This window comes from Pseudopipra pipra, chromosome 3, assembly GCF_036250125.1.
Source record: "Pseudopipra pipra isolate bDixPip1 chromosome 3, bDixPip1.hap1, whole genome shotgun sequence".
Taxonomy (NCBI): Eukaryota; Metazoa; Chordata; class Aves; order Passeriformes; family Pipridae; genus Pseudopipra; species Pseudopipra pipra.
The window spans coordinates 45,240,644-45,266,243 of NC_087551.1; the positions used below are offsets into that span (position 1 = coordinate 45,240,644).

The 25,600-nt window shown below is 38.6% G+C and overlaps 1 long non-coding RNA gene across 2 annotated transcripts in view; it reads left to right on the plus strand.

Annotated features, from left to right (window-relative positions):
- The window catches only part of LOC135411435 (uncharacterized), a 63,418-nt gene extending 39,427 nt beyond the window's left edge, over positions 1 to 23,991 (plus strand). For both annotated transcript variants that reach the window (XR_010429148.1, XR_010429149.1), the window contains exons 3-5: positions 18,864 to 19,042; positions 19,847 to 19,946; positions 20,451 to 23,991. This is a non-coding gene — a long non-coding RNA (uncharacterized LOC135411435). The remainder of the gene's footprint in view (positions 1 to 18,863; positions 19,043 to 19,846; positions 19,947 to 20,450) is intronic.
- Positions 23,992 to 25,600: the final 1,609 nt, after the last annotated feature.

The following is a 25,600-nucleotide window of genomic DNA, read 5'->3' on the forward strand; positions in this document are numbered from 1 at the left end:
GGCAGGAGTTTAAATAGCAAGGAGGGCCTGGGATACAGGGTTTTGTGTGTCTGTCTGGTGGCTACTACAATGTACTTGAATGTTAGTAGATGAAGACTATGACTCCACTCTCTTCATCACACATCAGTTTCTAATAACAATAAAATAAATCCCCAAACACCTCCACTTCATGCTTCAGCCAGCCTGCCTTTCCCAGAGCAGTACCACCTTACATGTGCCCAGTGCCTCTTGTCCTGAAAGAGACCTTGGCATGTCCTTCTCTCAGGCATTACTAAAATGCATCTGCCTTAGGAGGAGGCAGTCTGTGGATGGTGGGGCCTGGCCACCCTTGTGCAGGGTAGGAGGAGTGGCTGCACCTCTTGATGTGGAATTTTGAGGAACTGCATCTTCTGAGGACCAGCCTGGCTACCCACACCAAAATACTCTTTCACTTTTTGGTACAGAAGTTTCAGAAAAGTAGCCACTGATAGGCAAGAAATTATCATCAATCATACAAACAAACTTCTTTCCCTTTCCAGTCCACCTTCTGCTGGCACCCATAACTCACATATCAGAGCCTTCTGCACACCAGCTGCTCCTGTTTTAACTCTAGACACAACAGCTGAGATTAATGTGAAATTCTGTTTTCTGAAGCTGTATGTATTGACATTCGCTTCATTCTAAAGTTAGTGTTAACCTTAGCTGCAAACAGAGTTAGATGTTGAATAGGAGATGCTAGAGAATCTAGATAAAAATCAGGTATCGTGCATAAATTCTAGGAAAGAGAAGCCTGTGTATACTATAAGTCTCTAAAAATGGAGTTTGGGGCTTGAGAACCAAAAATCATTGTGTGTTTAGACCATTTAAGGCAGTTCATCCTAACAGTCGCAGTATTTCTGTGAATACTTTTTTTTTTCTCCCTCTGTATCAGAGACAAAGCATGGATTTGAAATTAATTTTTATTCTTCACTAAGAGCTTAATGTGTTTTTAGTAAAGATACCCTAAGGAGACCCCACTGTAGTAGTTTGCTTTTATAAAGAGGATGGATTATGGATGTAAAAGATCTATGTGGAAATTTGTGCAAAGTAGATGGTATATTGTGAATAGACAGGTGATTCTTCTGGCAGGGGGTTTTCCTTTTACATACTTAGCAGTGTTGAGGAATAAGCTTCTTTACACAGAGTAGATACAGATAGATAATTTGAAAAGTTATTCTGTAGGACTGTACCTTAGGAAGTTATTTCAAATGAAACATTTCCAGTTATCTCTGGAGTGAAAATTGATCATCAGGAAAAAAATCTACTGTTGTTAACCACAAATTCTTTTGTGAGTGGATGACTCTCAGATATGATATTGGCAGTCTCTTGACATGCCAGCAAGGGTCATTGATGTGGAAAATGGGAAATCTGTGTAGTTAATTTTTAGCAGCATAGGTAAGGAAGTCTGAAGAGCAGCATAGGTCTTTGTGCTTTTCAGCAAACTCACAGTGAAAATGCAAACCACAGTATCACTTCTTTCTTAGAAAATCTGGGGGCCATGTAGTTTACAAATAATAAATAATAATGGCTGAGGTTGCATGCCAGTGTGATCAGGGAGTTTCATATTTAATCTCATAGTTGTCGGTTGTGTACCCTTGAAGCTGTGCCACTGAGACAGATACTTGCCTGTGGGAATTCGAAGCTCTCTCCAGGAACTGTGATACCTTGTGCTGACAAGTCCTTGGTGAGTGTGAACTCTCACTGTTTTCTTCATCAAGGTGGCTTCTGGGGGAGCAGGTTCCGCATCAACTGTGCCAAAGAGCAAATCCTAATTTATTTTAAAATGTGCTTAGAATGCAATATGTGAACAGGGGTGTTTCAATGTTTGTGTATATATTGGTCATTATGAAATCTCTTTTAAGTCCAGTATTTAAAATGTGTCATTTATGTTGTATGTAGTTCCATAGAGCATATTAGTCTTATTGTAATATACAGTGAGTTAGACATAGTTCAGTATATAGTTCAGTCTGTAAAAGGGTTGCAGGTGTGTTTGGCTGAGGCTACGTAGGCTGTTTTCTATCACCTTGCTCTTGTGTTGTCATTTATGTTAGTGCCAGAAGATGTAAACTGTGGCTAATTCAGAGAGGTGACAATAACTGCCCAAGGTGCAGACACTCAGATTTTGTTATACCCGGTATTGCAATGAGAAATATGTTCCCTCTTAGTTTCTCTTACAGAGCACTTTTCGAACAGCTACACTTTGGGAGCTTGGGGTGAAGAGACGTGCTTGTGTGTATTTTGTTGTTTGGGTGTTTTGTGGGATTTTTGTGTGCTTTCTTTCTTTCTTAGTAGAAGAGCATACAGAGTTGCTTTATCAAAACTATTTTTTGAAAATATCAGTAATAGTGCTGAAGTCATGCAGAAAGGGCATTTAAAGGAACAGTTAGTAAAAGTTACTTTTTTTTATTTCCTTCTTGAAAGCATCTTCAGTTTTGTCTGGCATATGGACCTAAGACCTACACATTCCATTGTGAAAGTGTCCCTAATGATGTGCTAGTTCTCAAGGATGTATCAGAGTGCTGCAGCTAACACCCGATAACACTGCTCACTCCAGTGCTGGCACACTTTGTCTGATGGGTGCAAAATCCCTCCTGAAACAGATCTGCAGATCTAAAGGAAGAAGTTGGGATCTGTGTTGACTTGCAGTACTATGCAGCAAGCAGCAAAAAAATCGATTTTCACTCATAGCTCTCTTTGTCAGGAGGCTACGTTGAATACCTGATCCTTTCCCTCTTTGGATGTCTTCTTTTCCCCCTTGTTTTCTTCATGCAGGAAATGCAAATGTTAATTGTCTTACAAGGACTTAGCAGTTTTCTTGTTTTTAGAGCATAATAGTTATGCATTGTGGCAAGATTTTCCTTTTTTTTTCTCTCTCTCCTCCCCCTTGTCCCCCGGACTGAAATGAAAGCAAAGCTCCCATGTTTGATAAATAAAAAAAGACTAGGGGAGTTATAATGAGTATCTTTGCTCTGACACTGACCCTTCCTTAACTTTTATTATGTTAAAATGAATATGCATCTGACAAAGAACTGCAGGATGCACACACTTTTGGAGGTTGCTGGAAATAATTCCCTTGCTTTAACTTGTTTTCAGGCTATGCAGGGTTTCTGCATGAAGAGAACTACGAGGACTTTGTTGTCTACAAAGTACAATATATAGCTAACCTCTGGCACCGGGTGCAGGAAGCTGGTCTGCTGCCTTCTCTCTTTGCTCAGCTGGCCTCCTGCCTAATCTGCCCACTGAAACTGGGACATTTGTAGTTACTTTCCCTCTCAGTAGCAGCTTCTGTTGAATTGTGTGGTCAGAAAGACACAGACAAGATTGTTTGTAGGTTTCTTTAATTAGACCAATTGAAAAAAAGGTACTTTAAGGTACACGAGCTCTTCTCCAGGATAAGACTAATAATCTTGTAGTTTGAAGAATGCTAACCGAGCTTCAAAGGGTGTTTTCTCTCTGAAATCTGTATCTAATCCTGTATTTATTCATTACATCTTACGGCCAGGAGGGCCTAGCTGATTATTGACCCTGTCTCCTGTTCAGGGGTCCATTATATTTCATCCAGCTGTCATACAGGGCAGTGACTGGTATTTGGCCAAAGCAGGTAGTCCAGAGAGGCGTTCAGTTTTGGCAATGACCTTGGCTGTTACTATTTGTAAGTGCTCTTGGTTAAGTACTCAAGTGAAGCAAGATGCCTCTGTTAAAGCGATTGGATCAAATCTACTGCTATAAGCACTTAAAAGCATTGAAAAGAGTGGTTGCAAGGGATCTCTGGAGATTTCTCATCCAACTTCTGCTTCAACTTCAAATCTAGATCATGTTTCTCAGGATATTTTCTAGGAACTTGGCCTATTTCAATATACTCATTCTGAATCTGCCTGTGCTGCCAAGTACAAAATTTCATGGGGAAATTTTATATCAGACACATTACAAAATCCAAGTGTATTGCATCCACACAGTTGTTATTGCCAGCCTAACTTGTCAAATAATGAAAAGCTGCTGACTGCATTCATCATGTTTTTATCAGTAAATAAACTCTTTTTTCAGCAAAGAATCTCTTCTCGAAATTATTGTCATAAACTCTTTCATCTAAGAGTCTCTAAATTGTTTGGGGCATTGACACGAGCTTTTGCATGAAACTTTTGCCATCAACAGATCCAAATCAAGCCTACTTTGTGGATGAGTTCTCCTTTGCTGCCTCAGTTGTGAACCTTAGCACCTCTGGCTCGTGCCTGGAAATGAAAACGTGTAAATACCTTACACTTATGCTGCTTCCAGCAGAGCCAGATCCAGGCATTTCTGAAACACTAGTGCAATGCTGCTTGTATGCCACCTCTGAGAGCTGCAGGTAGCAGCTGCTTGATCAACAGGGATTTGAAGCAAATACAGGAAGCTGTGGAAGCAAACACTGAGCCAACGTAATTGCACTTCTCTAGGTCTCATGGAAATGTAATAACTGCTTGAAGTAAAATCACTGTGTTTAAGGTTTCATCAGAACAGCCGTACTGCAAAGCTTAGTATAGTCCTCTCCATACCACCCTTTTTCTGTTGAGAGAGGAGTAAGGTGGCCTGAACAGGGCTTTAAATCTCTGTTTCAGTTCTTGGTCTCTGAGACAGATTTTGCGTCTTCATGTGTAACTGCCTTTTATGACAGATCTCAGAAGGAACCACTGTAATTTTCTAGCTGGCAAGAAAAAAAATAATTTCAAGGATTTTTGAATTTTTACTGTTGCTAATGATCAACTTGCTGCAGATGTGCTAAGTAATGGGTTACTGCTACAGCCAAGCTGACATAATAGCTATTGCTGCTAAGTCTGCTCCCTCCTCTTCCTGTCCTTGGTCTGCTGCTAGTGCACCTCTGACACCAGAGTGAGCCAGTTCACAGGGCTCAAACAAAAAGAAAAAAAATTACTGGGTTTTTTGGTTGATTGGTTGGTTGGTTTGTCGTGTGTTTTTCTGTTTGTTTTTTTTTTTTGTCTGTTTTGTTTTGGTTTTTTTTTTTTGCTTTGGTTTGGTTTGGTTTTGGTTTGTTTGGTTTGGTTTGGGTTTTTTTTGAGTGTGTCTTTATTCTTTCCACTGATTTGTTTCCTTTAATTGTGAACTGGCCAGGACTTCGGTTTCACAATAATTTTGGATTGATGTAAGTGTGATATATAAAGTGAAGTTGTCCACTCCAGCTCTTCCCTGCTTATGCTCCTGCTGAATCTCACCCCACCTGTGCTGGGAGACAGATCTCAGTGCTGACCTGGAGGAAAATCATCTCCCTGCACCCTAATTTTTCTTCAAGTTGCTTTTGAGATGCTTTCTTGATATGGCTTATTACATAGCTGTACAAATACTAGAAGGAGGGGACAGGACCTCCTTTAGCTGGTAATTTCCGCTTGTCTTGGCTGAGAGGGAACGCAGAAAGGCTACTTCAGCTTTGTAAAATGACATTTCACTGACGCTAAAGCATTTACTCTGTATTTCTATTGAAAGTAAATTAGAATAGAATACAGCCTAATGGAAAGAAAATATATTGGATGAAAAGAGTGAATTATGGAAAACCCAGAATGTGATCCTCTTCAGAAGTTTTTTTGCTTTCGGAGAAATGGAGTTTGGCTTGAATAAGGAAAATACTCTAAAACATTCCTGCATTTTATGTTAGTTACTTTTTTTCTAGGTGAAGATGCACTTTAGGATGGCACATCAAAGGGCAAATACGCTATCATGAGTTGAATATCCCATTAAGAAAAAGCATTCTTCTGACTTTGTTTTCTTTCTTCTGCCCACAGCACTGAGCCAGACTGCAGGGATCAGCATGCTGCCAACAGCTGCCTCGTTCTCATAAACACACAAAGCCCCAAAAAGAGACTGAGCAAATATTTCCTATGCTAAGTGTGAAACTCCCAGCCCTTGCTGGCTCCTTTCAGCTGAATTTTGCTCTATGATTACTAAGCTGAGTGTATGAAATAAAGGCTATGTTTGTCAGCATTTTTTTCCAATGGCCTTACCAGAGTTGCCCTTGGTAGCCATTTCTACAGTTACTCCTAAGCTTGGTTATGCTAGACTTCAAAGCTCTCACTGCTGTTAAAAGTTATCTGAACTAAAAAGGAAAATATCTGTAACTTGTTGACTCCCACCTGTTGAAGTGGTAGTTATATTATAACACTCTTCTTATAATTCTAGTTGTAATACCTCTCTGATGTGTTTTTAAAAAATAATAATAAAAAATAATCTTGTCAAATTTTTCAAGGAATATTTTTTGCTTTAATCCTCCTTTATTTGTATGTTCATATGGTGCAAAAGAACTAGTCCAGCCTTGTACAGCATGAGGCTAATATATCATCATCATGGCTAGGCTTCACGAACGAAGATTTGGGGAGGGCTCTACCCACGTTTGTTACAAGGCTCTACCCATGTTTGTTACAAGCACACTGGTGGCTAAAAAGGCCAGTATGAGATAGGCACGTCCAGCTGCAAAAGGCACAGCAGAAAGACTTCTTAGGTGGTATATTCTGCAAAACACGATTCTTTCTGCATTGTCTTTTCTCCTCGAGAGTGATCCTGTGTGCTTTCTCAAAGGCTGCTGCTGCTGCTGAATATATCACTTGAGTTGTAAAAGTCCTGCCTATGATTTGCGCATAGGGAGGTATTTAAAGCAGTGACCATATTGTTCCTCTCCTTGAGGCTTTCCAATGAAAGTCCCCATTCTAATGCTCTCAATAAAAGACATATTATATATCACTAGTTCTAAATGTTCTGCATATGTTGGTTTTAAACAATCATAGCTGTTCTTCTCCCTTGCTGTTGAGGATGAAACAGTATATTTATAAATTGGTATTTTCCCTCTAGTTAGTAGATATTGTGAGAATTTTGTCTCAATGTCATCTCTTTGTTGCACTGGACCATTGCTGAGGCCTGCATTTAGTCCCATCTTGATAATACAATGATGTTTAGCTCTCCCCCTCCTCCAGGACTGATATGTCTATTCTTCAGAGCATAACAGCTAAAACAATTGAGAAAATCTAGGTGTACTAGAAACGCCTTAATATCTGAGTAAGATAGGAGGGTTATGAGAAGCAGGATAGCCCTGCCAGCCTGGTGCTCCATCCATGTTCATATAGGAGATTTAACCTTGCACTGCATAATGCTGTGCCTCATTCAGCCTTAGGGTTTAAAGCCTTTGATTTCAAACTAAGAAGGAGAGTGTCATAATAACATAACATTAAATGTTGGACAAATAAGATGGAAGAAATTAGTGTTTGATATCACAAAGGTACTTGTTTAAATCAAAATATATCCCACAGCTACACTCATACAGAGCAGAGATGGCAGCAGTGGTCTGCAAAAACTCTTTTGCCGGTGTGTAACATTGATAACCATTTTGTGTTTTAAGTAACCTATAACATTTAGTAAAGAAGGGAATGCTCTGCTGTGGTACACATCACTTGTGACAGACAAGTCATGTCAGCGTAGCGTGTGGCTTGGAGGTGCAGTTGCCACTACCCCAGCTGTGCTAGGGAGGGCAGAGCTCAGGTGGGCAGATGAAATCCTGCAGAACAGTCAGTAGGATCCTCAGCAGCGGAACCAAGACAGAGTCCTTAATTGCCCATGAAGAACAGGTGAGCATGCCTGGAGTTGAGATGTTTACTCCTTGAGCCTTATAGATGACTTTACCAGAATGTGATTGAGGCATTTCAAAGGGGACTTGTAAAGCAGTAAAAATCAGGATGCTGCATGTGGCACTCAGTGTTGCTGTATCCATTAAAATGAATCTCAGAATAAAGAATCCTACAGAAGTCTAGGGAAAGGCAGAACCTAAAAACTGGTGGGAGATAAATCTGTTGTCTCAATTATTTTTATGGTTTAGCACCTCACAACCCTTAAGGTTGGTTGTTTACACAGGTCATTACAACCTGTCATTGTGGGATAAGGGTTGTGCTGCCATCATCACCAGAGAAGGGAGTTGTGGTGCAAAAGGACTGTATAGCATGCACATGACTATTGAAGAGTCCCATGGCAGAGCAAGTAACTTACTACAGTGTTCTACAACAGTCCCCACCATGGCCAGTCCCCCTTGGCTTTTCAGTTTTTACATGCTTTTTAAAAAAATTTATTTTCTTGTGGGAGCACAGAGGATGGGCTCATGACCTTCCAGAGCTGCAAGGTCAGAGCTTCTTTCTAGAAAAGCTGATGGCAGCATAGTTTTCATGAATTGTGTAACATACGGTTGGGAAGACATTTTGGGGCATCTCAAACATAATGAGAAAGGCCAGTTCATGTGATGAGGTGACTTGTGGGGGCAGCACAAAAGCTATTGAGATTTGTTGAGTTTAAAGAAGATTTTGTTTCCTGTGCTTTGCTATCTGCTGACACAATGGGGAGGTTATTACAACTGCTGCAGAATAGATAGCTAAAGATTAGTCTGGTGGTCAAGGGAATGAGCAAAAGCAATTATTCATGAGCTCACCTTACTGTTCCTTCTGACAACTGGGAACTAAGTGTCTAGTAAAAATATAGAGAGCTGTTACCTTCTCTGTATCTCTTTCCCTATTTCCTTGCTGTACGTGGACACTCTGACAGTTCTTCCCTGACTTAAGTTTTTGAGCTTTGGTTGCTTATTTAAGTTAGAGACCATCTTTGTGGAGACCTGGGATGAGCAGTTTGTGTTATATTTCCATGCTGAAGGTACTGGCACAGTTTTCCACAGCAGTTACTGGAAAACAGGAGAGACAGTGTCTTATGTCTGAGTTCCCTTGGAATTCTGTTATCAGAACTGGATCTAGGAACAGCAAGAAATACATGCATATCATTCCCTAATGTCTTTAGAAAGGGCACCTGAAGGACTTGTCAGCAAAGACATTCCGTGCCAGCTCTGAGCAAATTGTAATGAAGGCATGGAGAAAACAGTGCATTTTTCACTGTTGCAGACAATAAGGTCCATTCTGGTTCCCACTGGTCTTTCTTAAAGAGATGTTTAGCTATCTCACTGCTTCATAGGCCACTCAGCAGCACAAGTAAATGCTGAAGCAGTAGCAGACGCATGATAACCTAGATCCAGCTCATTTACATTTGGCACTGCTTGTCTTCAGGTTTGTGATTGCTCCCAGTCCTGGTTTGAGTTTCTAGGAATTGCTGCATCAGAAATGGTTGTTGGGGGAAATAAAAGGAAAAAAATATGTGAGCAGGCCAGGAGCTTGAAATTCTTCTATTGCTGCTTGCCAGAGGGAGCATAGACATCATGTAAGTCCAGAGCTGAACTTGCACCTTTGAGATTTGGGCAGTGCCCAGCAGTTCTCTATCTGTAGGAGTTGTAGCAATAAAAAAATGTAATTCTGTTACAGAACTGTGTGCAGACAAATCCCTGTTTTGCTAAAATTTTGATGTAGCAGCAAACAGTAGAGATGACAGTGCAGCTGATACTTTTCTGACTCACTAACTCCTCTTAGACCTCCTATCCCCTCACAATATGTTCCTCACTAGCTGCTTCTCTCAGTCCTTATTTGCTCACTCTTTGTTAGTACCAAAATACTGCCCAGCTTTAAAGCACTGAAGGGCCAAGGTTAAAATATAAATGCCTGAAGATTGGAGTGCTAGGGGATCTAGGAACTAGAGGTTGCAGAAATGCTAGAGTCCCACACCTAATTAGTGGCTCAGGGACAGATTTAAAGCCCACATGCAACTGTTCATGCTCTTGTAAAAGGAGATAAGGATGCTAGTTAAATTGGGCACTACATATTTTGTGAAATGTGGGCCATGCCTTCGTGTTTAGATGATCTGAAAATTTAAGTCCCATTGATTCTGAGTGGTGGAGAACACCATGTGTCACTTGTGTGTTCTGGAAAATTGTTCCTATAGGCTATTATTTTCAGACACCCATTTCTAAAATCTCAAGCTGGAGTTGTTTAAGGTTGTTCTTTAGGCACTATTAAGACCACAGATTGAGCAATGATTAAAATAAAGCAGATTTTTAAGTGATTTTTAAAAACTAAGAGTTTTAGATATTATTTATTACATTGCTCAGTTATTTCAAGAACAACAGCACATTAGTTTTTGGGTTGTTTTTTTTTCTCCCCAGCAGTTGGTCCCCGTTGCCTCTGTTGTCCAAATGTAAATGGATGCAGAAATTTTCAGATGAAAGTTTATGACACAAATGAATCCCAGTGATTGATTTTTGTTTTCCTCTGTGAAGTCTACATAATGGGAGGTGGTTTCTTATCGTCGAGTAAGATCATTGAATGATTTAATGGGGGTTAAATGAAAAGTAAGAGTTTTCATACTGGTGTGATGTAAATCCTGCATCCAATTAAAGCCTCAAAGCATTTTTTAAAAGCTGTATAAAAGGTGAATCATTTCTGTAAACAACCCTTAAAGTGAAACCCCAACACCTTTGCTGTGGGAGAAGTAATATGATCTCGAATACCTCTGCAAACAAAGAGTCCCTTTCCTTCTGCGAGCTGCTCTCTTTTTTCAGCAGCTCAGCATGGGGTGCCAGAAAAATCATTAATGGGCCATCTTGCACTTCTGGCTTTTCCACACCTGCGTATCACGATCTCTGCTGTAACTTTATGGACCGTGAGGAGGCAGGTTTGACGCCATGAAAGACAGGCTCAGCTAACAGCTGCAGGATGGGCAGAAAGCCAGACAGTAAAATGTAAAGAGGAGGAAGGAGAGGGATCACCTTTGAAGTTTACAAAAAAAAGCATGACTTTGACCACTTCCTTTTTTAATTAGCTGTCTCAGGTACATTGAGCTACCAGTTTGAGTGGAAACTGGTGGGGGTTTGTTGGAAATGCTGAAGGTAATACTATAAGGGTTTAATATCAATGTGATTTATGTTTTTAACCTTTTTTGTTTTTTTTTGGGGGTGTTTTTTTTGTTTGGTTTTTGTTTGTTTGTTTGTTTGTTTGTTTGTTTTGTTAACTTTAACATCCTAGCACAATGTCAGGGAAAAGAGCTTATTCTCTTTGGCCTGAACTACAGCTAAAATCTGTATCTTGCAAGTGTGAAAAACCACATTAAAGCTATGTTGAAAGGTAGAATTTTGATCCCATTCTAGCCAGGAAATTGATGACTACCACTCCAATAGCAACCTCTGGGACATACAGGTAGAATTTTCTTTGTATATGTATATACTATTAACTTTTGGTCAATATCCATGCTAGCACCAGGAGATTGCTTTTGATTTGTTTTACTGTAGCTGAAAGCCGAATTGGAGGGATCCTGTAGAGGCATTGCAGTTGCTGCAGGAACCAAACTTTCCTGTGCCCTCAATAGGCCAAAAGTTCACTTTGAACCATTAAGTCCCTATTCCTGTCTATGCATGTTAAAGCATATTCAGGGAGAAAATGCAAACTGTTGTCATCCATGTAGGAACTATACATATTTAATTTACAAGACTGTAAATTAAGAGTAAGTATTTTGATGTTAATAATCTTTGTTAGGGTCAGATCCTTATAGTAGAAGTGTTTTTCCTAAGATATAGTTTTGTGACTGAAAAGGCTTACCCTTAAAAGTCCTTTAAGGATAAGGAAATCTGTTTGTGCCTGCAGAGCAATGTATAATTATTGATATTAAAAAAAGTGTTTCTTGTAAGGAGGATTCAAATTATTTGCATGTTCTTGCAATGCAGTGATAGTGATACTTCACAGTAGGTATTACAAAACTTAAATACTCGAAACATTTTCCATTTCTCCTGCTGCAAATTTGGCAAAGGCATTGTCCAAATGGAAGGCTGCCTCAGAAAATTAGTTTGAGAATTTACTGGAGATACAAAAATCCTTCAGACTGAATGGGAAAAAAATCAACATAATTTTCTGCTGTCCTGCTATAAAGTGCAGAGTGATCTCACAGTAAAGTCCCAGGGTGCAGTATCAATGATGTGAGATTTCGTTGTGATTTGTAACTGCAACAGGCCTGAGTCTGTTCTCTTCGTGAAAGAAAAAAAAAAAAAAAGAAAAAGTAACATTGGATATTACTATAAATCTGCCAAATTCAGGTGGGAATTCAGCTTTATACAGGAGTTGAATCCATTCTAGTGTGCCAGTGTGTTTTAAAAGCTCCAAAAAAGAGGTAAAATGGGGCACCAAACTGTGTATTATGTTTTACACACATGATTTGAATAAATTAAAAAATATTCTTGGAGTAATTATTCTCTTGTGATGTTTTTCATACAATGATTTTAAGCAGAAAAATAAAAAGAATGTTTAGACTCTGGTTGAGAAGCTGTAGTTGAAATATATAATTTTATATATCACAACATTTATTTAACCTGGTCTATGCTATTATTTCATTTATTTTTACAGAATCTATTTTTAGTATTCTAGTAAATTTGTCTGTCATGCCTTGGTGTTTTTTCTGTCTCTGGACATAAGATTTAACAGAAAAGCATACTAGAGAGCATGCAAACAGGTGGTTCCCTATAGCTGAAACACTTCCCACTATAGGAGTGTTGATTTTATTTTTTAAGATCAGGTACTGTAGACAGACTTCATGGTGTTTTCGGAAGTAATTTCTGTAGACTAATGGCCTCAAAAAAGTCTGTCTAGTATTTATGGCTTGTTGCACTCTTTGCTTAGTTAAGCATGAGACAAAAATTGTTTCCCAATATCATATGACAATAACACATTATGAACACCTTTGTAGAGGATGGTAGAATACAGGTAAATTGACAGCACAGGACATAAGCTTTTTGTTTTATTTTTATGAAAACCTTGAAAAACTTGCACATTTTTTGAAGGGTCTGGATCTTGGGAAATACTATTAACTGGAAAATTTTAGACTTACTTGGTTATTAAAGAACTGGAAAGTTCTTGTCTTCTAAAGAAAAGACAATCTAATCCACTTGCCTGCCCAGTGCAGGCTCAGATAATATACACTCTATCTTTGATAGATATTTATCTAACTTTTTCTCAGGGACCCACTCTCCTGTCAAACTTGGTCCAGAGTCTCCCCTTTCCTTGCCATAAAAATGTATTTCTCAACCTGGAACCTTAACCTTCTTCCTGCAACTGAAGCCCATTCCTTCTTCCCGCCCCCCCCATTTCCCCCCAATAACTAAATGAATAGAAAGAACCCTGTCAATTCCTTTCCACAGGTTTGAAGATCATAGTGTGTTCAGTCTTTTCTTTTTAAGCTAACAAACACCATTTTAATGAACTGCATTTTCTAAAGCTCTGTTCACCTTCTTTGTTCTCTTCAGCTGTTCTGTGTCCCTCTTGAAGCTGAATGCAGTACTCCCTTGAAGATGTAACACAGCATATAATTGAATTATTATGTGTTGTGATTTCCAGCCTGGACTTAGGCTTCTAGTTCCTCTTGCAGTGTTTTGGATTTGCTAAGCTTGCTATCCTCCAGCTTTCACCTCAGTCTCTAACCAGCTGCTTTGTGTCTTTTCTTCATGTGGTGCATTATTCCTGTGTGCACTGTCTTGCATTTGTCTGTGCTGGATAGCCTGCCACTGCTTCAGACCACACTTTCAATTTGTGCAAATCACTTTGTATTCTAAACCCAGCTTCCTGGTAGTCTATTCCCACTTGGTGTCATCCACAGGTTTAATAAAATCATCCACTACTCTGTCACTGCATGATGTATTATGGAGTCTAAGATAATACAGGAGGAATATAAATAGAGTTTTTCGAAAGGATTAAAGCTGTGTCTAGTGGTTCTGATAATGGTCCTTGGAATACAAAATCAGAAGCCTGAATGATGAAGTGAATGGATGTACAAGGACTTATGGTCTGGAAAAGGAGTTGTGAAGTAATAGGATAAAAAGCAACAAGATCTGTCTTCCTGATAGAAACATACCCCCACTTCCCAATAATGTAGTAGCATGTCTAGTGACAGAACTAAACATTGAATTGGAGATCACAGAAATAATTCTTCTGATGAGGCTAGGCTAAGTTTTCCCATGTGTCTTTGTTTCAAGTGATTTATGAATGTCACCAGAGTAGTCTAACCCCTGCCACAGTTCTCCTCTTTACACGGCGTTAGAAATTGGATGATGACTATGTTGTCCTTACTAGCCTTTTTTTGTACTGACATAAAAGAGAATCTCTGTAAGCCACCACCTGGTGAACCATGACTGAAGTTGTGGGTAATTTTCTGCTCTCAGGAAAGTAGACCTGAGTTCTGTGATGTCTGGATCGGAGAGATTACTCTTCATAAAGGGCTCTAGAAATACATTTATTATTTTTTTGGTACCTTGCAGCCCAAGCAACATGGGGGTCACTAAGTCCTACAAGTTAAGGAGAGAGCAGGTTGGTTTGGATTTGGGGACTGCCCAGGAATTCCACCGAGTCATGGAGATGTAGGGGGGGAAAGACAAAACTTCACATCAGCACTGAATGAGTGCTATAGCGGACTGTAAGCCACCATGCTGTTTCACAGTGTAATGCTTTTGAATGAGCCTTCACATGGGTTCTTCTTTTTAAAACTTGAACTGTTACCAAATTTTTTCTCAAGGTAAGAATGGTGAGGCCTCAGTGGAAGAAGGTGGAGTATTTCATATTGAAACAGTTGACAGCCTGCAGTTCTTGTTTGTCCTATTAGGCTCACATTTTGCTAATTCTATTTCATGCTAAAACTGGATTTAGGATTATGTCCCGTAGCTGAAGCTTTCTGGGCCCTCTGAATTGCAGAGAAGACCTGAAGAGCCTTGGAAGGAGATGAGTTCTGCCAGAAAATCTTCACAACATCTCTCCATTATCCATGCTTTCTCCTCTCTCACCTCCCAAAACCCAAGTTTATTTGAACTCTTGTAATCAGATCTGTCTCGGAGAACAGCCAAAGTGTCAAGGTTTCAAAGGGAAATTCATAAAAGTCAAGAGCAAGTAGAGACTTAAAGGGGCAAAAGGGAAATCGAAAAAAAGAAAAGCTGGTCTTTATCATGGTAATAGTAATGAAGCCAAGCTGAAAAAGCCCAGACGGGGCTGAGTTACTGTACTGTAAACTGCTTCCCGCCGCTGGGCTTCACTCGGCAGCATCCCCGAACGGATTAGGGAACCACGGAGCCTCTCTGGTTACCAAGCCTTGGAACTTCTGTCATTGGGGCATTTCTGGCTCTCACTCTGAGTACTGATGAAGCAGGAAAGACTAAAGAAGTAAACCGATTACTGCTTGCAGGTGGGGAGCGTTTGGGTGGGGAAAATAATATTTCTCTTGCTGGAGAGCCTCACCGCAGGGGGCTGAGTACCCTCACAGCCTGATGGCTTCTGTGCCAGCTGGGCGCTCAGCAGCCTGTAGGAGGTAGCACTCAGGTTTCCCTTCCTGGCCCTCTTTCTCCAAGTCTACAATCCGACTTTGTGCTTGGGAACATGGTGGAGATGAGCGTGGGTGCTGATCCAGAAGCAGTCGGTGGAAAATGATTTCTTAGCCCGGGCCCTAGCAGCACAGGAGACCCCATCCCTGTGAAGCTGCCGTGCAATTTCCCTGCCTCTGTGCATGCATATCCCCCCTGGGGCATCCAGTCCTTCACGGGTGCAATCAAGCTTCTAATCAATTAGGCAAATTGACTGCAGGGGTGAGCTATTTCCTACTCCTGGTAACAAAACTGGGTTAACTCCATATTTCCCAGGAGCTCTGGTCCTTCCCACCTTAGTTTTTTTTCAGAGGCTTGAAGGACTAAATTATGAAAAAGCAGAGTAAATGTGGACATGCTCTGTTACTGCAGAAAGCAAAATAATTTAGCTAAATGTGGAAGGATTTTGGTGACCCTTTAAAAAAGTATATTAATTTGGATTCAAAGGGACAAATATTCCAGTTAAGCAGGTATGGGAGCACTTGCTCTTTAAATCCCAGTCAACCAAAGACAGAGTGCACATGAGCAGACTCACAGTTACTCACGCTGATACTCATGCTGTATGTATTTAAATTTGTAGGTGCCACAAGCGGATATGACATGCCACTTAACAAATACAACTTCAAAAGTCCTGAGGACAGAAGTTCCAGATGAAAGTTAAGCTGCACTTTCCCTCTCTGTTGTTCTTCATAGCAGGGATTTATTTTTACTAGGCTCTGCAAGGAGCTCTGCATAAACATGTCACTGAAGTCCCAAAGACTACACATAGGTGCAGGCATATTGGAGATGAGGGCTGCATGATGTTACATCTGTTTTCCTTAAATATTATTTTACATATACCAGACTATTGGTTTCGCAAATCATTTCCAAAGATGTTGCCAGGATACACTGTTCTGTCTGACTTCATTTACTGTTTCGGGAGTTTTTTCACTACAACTTCTTGCCTGGTGTTACATATGGGACAGAAAAGACATCCCCCACAGTGCTGGAATCAGTTGCTTTCAGCGTGCAGCTGAGCAGCCCACCAAGCATATGCCCCTGCTGTTGTTTCTGTACAGTCCTACCAGTTGCTTTAGCCTCACTCTACTGGAACACAGAATGCTGAAGGTGTTGTATAATGAGTCACCCACACCAGTATTTTATAAATTGAAAGTGGACCCTGCTATAAGAATGATTCCTGAAATCTTCTGAAGCCAGCTTCATAGCCTTAGCTTACAGTTGGTCCTCAAGTCACTCAAAAATTTTAGACATCAGATAACTCTTATAGAAATAGAATAACTTTGTTGGGTGTTTTTTGCTAGATTTGCTTCCTGCGTGAGGCAAGAAAGCCACTGAATTTCCAGAATAAACAAATAAAGAACTCAATGAATTTACCATCATACACATATAAAAATTAAAGATTGCTGAGATTAAAATTTGGTACTCAAAGTCGTTAGTGTCAATTTGTCTATTCATTGTAAATTACATGTAAATATGCATTCCATAGATGAGGGATATGGTCACACAATAAAATAATGAAAAGCAGAGAGTGTTAGTGACAAGTCATATATATAATACAAAAATTGTATTTTATAAAGAATATTACATCTCTCTACAGCTATTCCAGTATGGTAGAAAACTATGAATAAACCGAAAGTTTAATACTTTGGGCTTGCTTGTTTGTTTGTTGTTTTGTTGGTTTGGTTTGGTTTTTGGATTTATTTTGGTTTGGTTTGGTGTGGTTTTTTGTTTTTTTTTTTTTGTTATTGCATTTCTGAGTTTAATGCAAGGCTTCATGAAATGAGTTAAAGGAAAAGGAATTTCAGGATGTCATTAGATGTCAAGTGTTATACAATATTATGCAGACAATGTTTACCTCCTAGTTGATTCAAATATGAAAATTTCTTTAAGTAAGCTCAGTTTATAATAATCACAGTTTATAATAATTACACTGTCTAATTTTTTTTTTTTTTTTACTTACAGTACAGAACCTCTGAAAAGAGTATGAAATATTCCCAACATGACAGGCACTTTTTTTATTTGCACCATATGTATGATCTTGAATATCGGTATGGAGTTGGAGGGTGGGTGTCTAAAGTAAAATTAACTTTGCAGTGAAAGCTTGTAGCAGGCAAATGAGTGATATGTACCAGAGGCACAGAGCTCACACAAGGAAACCTTTTAAAGCACTCTGCAGTTTGGTATAACTGGCATAAAGTCGAGTTCAGGATTGAGGCAGCAGAAATCTGGTAATCTCAAGTGCTAGTTTGTGGGCAGACACGGACTGTAGCATGAATGCCATCTAGCACTTTTAACTTCTTGTTCTCATGAGAGCTAAAACTAACCAGAATTTTTATTTTAAAGGTTTTTTTAAAAATTGTGTCTCTGGTAGATAAATGGCAAATCTGCCCAGAAGACTGAAGGAGCAGGTGTTCACATCTTCTGTTTTCAACCTCTCCCTGTTCTGCATGAGGTTTTATTTAAATAAAATGAATTCAAAGAAATTAGCTGCAATAGTTCTTGGATGTACATTTCATGTTTTTGTTACCCTACAGCTTATAAGTGTTTATTAACCATGGAAAGGAAAGATTGATTTTTTTTTCCTAGATCTTCTGGGCTTTAAAAATGGAGTTTAATATCTACTTATATCTAATATCTACAAATAAGCCTTTCAAGCAAATGACATCAGGATCTTTATAGAACACCAGTTTGCAGGTATAACTCCAGAAGTATAGTAAGATCAGGAGTAAGCTTTTAGTTTTATAGTACACCATAAAAGGGAATTCTGAATATTTACTATTAATAAGATACATGAAAGCCAAAGTGAAAATCTGAGAGTAAAGACCCGTTTTGTTTGAAATTAATTTCTGATTCCTTTGATATATGAATGACAAACATTTGGCTAAAATAAGAACCATTATTGCAAGAAACAGAATAAAATTAAGTAAGAAATAAATATTTCCCTCATTTAGCTAATATTTTATTGAAAAGTCTCAAAACCAGCAAAACCCATGAATGGATTATAATAGTCTCAGACTGTGGGACATTCTCTCTGAATTCAGGGATGTACAGTTCTTCTTAAGAAACAAAACTTTTTAATACTGTTCTTTCACAGGCTTCTTTTGCATGATCCTTCTAATTACTTCCTTGTACAGTGTATTTAACAAGCAGTGTAACTGTTACTCTGGTAGAGGAAACACATAAAATAATAGTTAATTTTGACAGCATTTTTCTGTTTTTAAGTACCTACTTTAAACATCTAATCTTCTCCCTATCTCAGCTGTCCTCTGTCACTCATGAAGAAGCAGAATTTCACCAAATTTGAGTTAGCCATGAACCTCACTCCCCATGCTAACTGGCAGAAATACACTGTCTTATTCTTTGAAAAATTCAGTCTAAAACTGTTGTCAAGGCTCAAAGGTAATAAATAGTTCTAGTTACTAACAGAAGTGATCAAAAGCTTGAAAGATGCATTAGTTTCTGAGCATCATCATATTTGATGGCTTTTAGCTGTATTCAGTATTCTGCTGTGAGAGTACAGAATGGTTTTTTGTTACTTAAAATAATTTTGTGCTTCTTTTATTCCAAGGTGGATTATTTATTTCCAAGAGAACATCATAAATCACCAGGTGTCACTGAGAAAGGGATGGAGAATACACAATTCCAGTTTTGGAATTGGATTCTTTCTGTCCAACACTGCAAGAGATCTTTCAAAGCATGCAAAGTTTTCTATGAATTGAGAAATGAAGACAATGGGGTCACAGAAATGTGAGTATATTTTCTCTGCATAATGATTGGAATCAGCATATTTCCTAGATTGCAGTTACTCTTGCAGGAAGTTCTATTTAACTTTATTTCTACAAGAGTAATAGTAGTTCCTGTGAGTAAAATGCCTATGTTCTTTCATTCTCTGACTGAAAGCAGAAACCTGATTTATAATAAACAGTAAGGTCTCCAAAGCCTTTTTGTTTTTGTAACTGTGATTCAGAACAATGCAGTTCTGAAAGTAATCACACATTCAAATACAAGTAGGTGTGAGCTTTCAAATATACTGAAAGTGAATATTCAGAACATCACATCCTGGTGTTTGCTTCTGATGTTAAAAACCTGCTGTGCCAACCAGGATGCATGTTTTCAAAAGTCTATAACTGTGTTATTTTGAAGCCAGATTTCTTCAAACAGAACAAGGCACATATTTACCTTCCAGGGATTTGTGCCATTTGTGCCAACTTTGGCACCTTTAAAAGAAACTGATTTTGAGTTTCCTTGAATGCAGAAGTACATGCAAATAAAATTTTCACAGCTCATTTTTAGATAAATTTAGGTGCTCTGAGTAACATTTTACTAATGGTTTCTTTTCAGTTGAGGACAGAAAGGTTCTATATAGTCCTACCAGAGAAGAGATGTTCCAAATAAATGAAGAGACAGAAATTAATTTATTACTATAGAAAATGTATACCTAACCTAATTATTTTGCAAATATGGCACTATGCCATAAACATTTAAATTTGGTCTATGAAATTAATTGTTTATAGCAAGCCTTTTCAGAGGAGTTTTTCTTGTATCTTGCAGTCCAGGGCATCAGAAATCCAGTGCCAGAGCAGTAGCCCCACAAGAAATAAATCCTGTGCTTCTGACTCTTCAAGACATGGCTCTGAAGCATCTAGTGCTGGTACGTTGCTCCTCACTTATTCTACAACCTCAGTTCCATAAGTCTGTTGTACCAACTTGGGAGGCTTCGTCTAATTTGAAGGCAGATCTGGGTTTCATTTTGCACTCAATTCTGAATGCAGCAACACAGAGATACTTCAACTCTACTGCTCTAATAGGCATGCATATGTTGTTATTAATACTTTCCCTCTAAAATATAGTGTTAGGAACTTTAAAAGTACAGTTTTTAGGGATCTGAAAGAGTAGATCTAATGAAAAATGAGAATGCATGAATTTTAAAACACGTTCTCCTTACTAAACAAAGAAAAGTAAAATTTAGTACCACCCAAAGAGGAAATCTCAAGATTTCTGGCAATAGAAAAGCTGCATTTTGACTTGAAAACTAAAAAAAGTCCCTCGACTAAAATGCTGATGTTCTTGGCTCAGTTTTCATTATTTGCGTTCCTTGTAATGACACCAAGTGTTCTGGGTCAGCTTAGTGTTAACCTGTATTCTTCTGACACAGGGGTGCTTTAACTCACATGGAAAGAGAAGCATGGACTACCTCTGTCAGGGTCCCACATCAACCCAGCCTCCTGAGCTACACTCACTCATGAATTCTCCAGTCACCAGAGGAGAGACCTCCTTGCATCATACGTAAATACAGTATGTGCGGTCCAGCCAAGGGAGCCCCATTAGAAATAAGCCACCATCCTTCTGTGGAATCTGGCTCAAGGTGACCAGGTGTTGTACTTGGCTCCAAATATTTAGACTCTTTTAACAAACAGTACTATTTGGACTCAGATTTGACTTAAAACCATATAATTTTTGCATCAGTTTTTCCAGTTGAAATTATACATGTTCTATGAAAATGCTTTCTTCTGTAAATACTGCATTTTTCTCCCTCCTTAAGTAGCAAAGTACTAAAGTATTTTTCAAGAAGCTGATATAACTACAGTGATGATATATCTCTCATTAAGAACTGATACTATTAATTTACATGGCTTGATTTTTCTGTGTAATGGTGAACATTTGTTTGGGTTTTTTTAACTCTAAGTAGCTAAATAAAGACTTACTCCTTGGACTAATGCAGATAAAGAAGAAGTCTCTTAATCTGGAAAGGAATTACTAGAATGTAGAAGCAAGAAATTACCTTTGTATAATTTCTCAAAAAGCTACATAGGTACAGATTATCTATAAATACTTGGAAGTTTTGGTATTAACAACCATTCTGGTGCTGCATGAAGACAAGAATTTTTGCCACTGTTTTTCTTCCTCTTCTGTAACAAATCTGTGAAGTAATTTTTCAGAATGGTTGGTATTACTGCAACTCAAAGCTTAAAGATTCTATAATGAAACTTGAATTTCTCCATTTGTGCTAATACACTTACAGTAGTGAAAACCACAACCAGCAATTTTTGCTTTATTTTGTACTACAATTAAGTTGGATGAAAATGTTTTCCAATGTAAGACCTTCCAAGTGCCAGTATGTACAAGTAACTAAACTGAATATGAATCAATAAATTGAGCTTCCCAGGAAACAGTATAATAAGTGTATTCAGAAGTCTGTTCATATTCTTGGGTTTTGAAGAAAATTGGTTTTCAGTTTCGTTTTATGGAAGTCTTCATATCTCACACTCTCAGTAACTGCTCAGAGAACTAAAGACACCACAGATTAATGTAGCAGAGACAAGACCCTCAGCTGTATGACAGAACACAATTCTTGCAATGGAAGAGGTGTGAACACTTTAAAGAATCACAGATGGTCAGTGAAGAAGAAAAAACCTCTCATAGATGGATCACTAACTATTTTAAGCTAGAAATATTGACTGAAAGCTTGGAGTTTCAACAAAATGAGAAACTTAATCATTCACGATGGAGAAAGAAATATGTAAACATCAGAAAGTTGTGCAAGATAAAACACCCAAATTTTATATACGTAAAAATTGGTTCCCTCGCTCTTTAGAACATGAAAGGGACAGGCAAAATATTTTTCCTGTCACAACTGAAAATTGCAAGACAAATGTATCCAGATATGTAAACTGCTTTCCTAATCCGTGAGAACTGACTGGCCAATTCTTTGTTTGTTTACACATGGATGAAGTCAAAGTGCCAGCAACTTACCCACAACTGGTGGAAGAAATACCCTACAGAAGTTATTCCAAGACCATGGATTAGTGGCCACTGCTAAGTAAGCAAGCTTTTGGAGGATATTTATCACACTGCAACCATGCAGAAGAGATTGGTTTTAAGGCTTGAACACCCTATTTACTAGCAGGGACAGGGGTGAATATGTAACTTCATTGCAGAAAAAGGAATCTAGAGAACAAGTTTGTTTCTTACTTCCAGAACTGGCTGCTGGTTTTGTATATCTTGCACAGAACACAACATGCCTTAAAACAGAGCAACTGAAATGGTAAATGTGTGAAAAGTAAAGTGAGTGATGAGACTTCACAAAAAGGAAAAAAGGAAACTGGTCAGCCTGCTTTGCAAGAACATGACTATTCCAATAAGCAATTCATGTTCACAAGAGGAATCTTCCTGAATTTGATACAGTTCTTTTTTTTTTTTTCAGACTCAATCAATAAATTGATGTTTAATCCATTTTTATAACTGAAAATTCAGAGTTTAACCCCATTCACACCAAGATAGCTTCATTTCCAGCTACCAATTTCAGAGTTCCAAGTACAGCAGATAAAGAACTGAAAAAAAAGTTCATCTATGACCAGTGAAGAAAGTTTTCCAACCTTCACTAACCTCTTAAAATAAACTTAAAAAAGAAACCAAAAGTTTTAGCAAAATAAGGTGTCCTGTTTCTTTGCCTTATTCTTCAGGCAATAAGCCAGGGGATAAAAGTGCTATTTACAACAGACATGCAAACTTACAAAAGAAATTAGTAAAGACACATTTTGTTGAAGGCACCTAAAATCCAGAACAAAGGTTGTAAGATTTTTAAATGGTATATTTCTCCACTTAACTGGTAATAAAACTGGCTACTAATTGTTAGGCCCAAGAATTATATGAGAGGGACCATTAACATGTTGTTCTGTTTTTGAAGTATCTGTCTGCATTAACATAGGGCATTGTAGTGCAGATTACATTGAAATGCTGACTACTCTGCTGTAATATTGCTAGGAGGAAAACATTCAGTCCTACAGCAAAGAACTGATATTAGTTAACTTAGAAAAGATAAGTATTGCTCTGTTTCTGATATTTTAGGTGGTCTGGTGGATAACTGAAGATATATATTAATTTCCCATGACAATTTGGCATTCTTCTTTCCACAGATAAATGGTTTACACTAGGAGTTGTTAACCTAAAACAAAGCAGTTACGTATACAAACAATACAACAGCTGTGACATTAATGCCAACTTCTTCCTGCTAAGTCTTTCAGGATATGTAACAAATTTAAGTTTTAGATTTAGAGAAAAATCAAATCACTTGTAGGTCAGATTAGTTTTCTTTGCAGCAGTCAGCCCTGTCTAAGAGAAGCCAGTACTTCTGAGCTGCTAAAAAATACGTTTAGATCAATGCATCAAGATCAACGAAGTCAGCATCTTCTACAGCCTTGCCATATTAGATTTTCTGCTTTACATTTTCATAACTAATACTTTTTAAACAAAGTGCCAAATGAAGAGAGAAATAGGGAAACAAAGATAGTCACAATCAGAGCAAAAGAAGTACGTTTGTTTGCATATGCTAATCAGTTTCCTCTGTGTGTTTTAGTTTTCCCCTTCGTAGGTGCAGACTGAGAGTGGATAGGAATAACGAACAACTAACCCAACAGCTATGCTTCTTCTACTATCTCTGCTTCCTTTTTGTTCTCTCATCCAAACAAAGAAGTTTCTCCTACTGGACTTCTCCTCCTTACCAGATCTGTCTCCTTTCTGCTCCCATTCCCCCCACTGCCCCATGGCCCCTTCCCCCACTGCCTTGCCTGTCTCCTGCCTGTTCCCACTGATTTTCCATTCTCCCTCCCGTCAGTCCTGGCTCTTTGTTCCCACAGGGCTCTGCAGATGTGCAGCAGGAGTTCAACTGTCTCTTTTTAATTTTTTTTTCCACTTTTTCTCAGGGAGAAAACGTGAAACATTTGAAATCCCATTGACAGCAGACAAGAAGATAGAGAAAAGAAGGAACCTGTGAAGGAAAGTGAAGAGAAATTAAACTAAATAGTCAATTTGGGGTGAAGTTGCCTCATGAGGTTTTCAGAGAGCTTTTACACATAGAAATAATGAGTATATTTTCAAATCCATATAAGAATGTTTAGCAAGGAACTAGCTTTCTGCAGTAGAGTACTGAAAGGCCTCAAGTGCATAGTACTAACCTGCTGGTGTAATGGTGGTCCAGATAAGACAGTTACAGTATCTTTAAAGGGGAAGAGAAAGCATAGCTATCATTTTCCAAGCTTTGGAAAGGCGTATGATGAATCTTCCATTAAAACCACAAAAACCAATTTTCACTGCCACCATGTTGTGATTGGGAAAATAACTGCCCAAATGAGTTTAAGCAATTAAGAAAAAATGTTTACAAAGTGGTGTGTCTCTCTTACCTATTTAAAAATTAACACTATCCCAGCCGAATCCAGGACATAAAGAAAGACTGGAAATGAAGAACCTTTCTAATCAGGTTCTTCAAACAGTTTTTAAAGTCCTGCCTGTTTTTAGACTCTGCTTTAGATAATCATAATGTGTTACTTAAAACTGAGTTAGTGGAACAAGCAGCAGTCAGACCAGTCCAGCTTAGATTGCATGGCAGTGCTGAGGAAGATGAAGGTGCCTACAAATCTGTTATCCCTAATATCAAAGATCAAAAGACTCAAGTGTTGCTCTGCAGCACAGCACATAAATTACTTTATAAGGGAATTCTCATGCCTCCTGATGGATCTATGAAAACTAGCAGACACTAATAGGCAGTAAAATAATTTCTCTAGAAGTTCACTTCTGCTGTTTGTTTGCATACCTCTCTGAGACAGAGGTGAAATTTGCTAGTATTTCCCCCTGAATCCTCCTCCCACATATTGAAAACAATGAAATTCTACTTGAATTAGGACAACAGGAGACGCAATTTAAAGGGGCCCTAAAGATTTAGTCTCTTAATCACAACAGTAACAAAATGCTGTTATCCTTGCTGGCAATTCCCTAGCAATTTACAGTATACTAGTGTAAACGGAGAAGACCTTGCATTGCAAAGAAACCTGACTAGATAACCAGGTTTCTGTTTCTGGAAATCTTCTGTTTCCCCTGTCACTGCACTGTTACACAAATCCTAGTGATCACCAGTTGCTCTGCCATCCTGAAGCCACTCGAGAGCTACATTTCGACCCTGACATTGAATCTAAAGTTATTTAGAAACTGAAGTCAGTGCAGACGTTGGCTTCTGAATAACCCATGTAATGAGGAGGGCATTTCAGTAGGACTGTGTGAATGCACACCAGCAGCCCCATTAGGCTGCAATAGCAACTTAAGACTTTTTACTATGGGGGCAACCTAAAATCGCTCTGGCTGAACTGTAGTTTGGGTTGCTACACAAAAGAGACTTCCTTCCTGCGTATAAGACAGAAGTTAAATTGCTGGGCAGGTTTTCCCTCCAAGGCCCTGGAACCCAAGGCTGCCCCAAGTCTAGCAGTGGTTTTAGTGTATAAGAAAAGGAATATATAATTAGGAACTTGGGAAAGA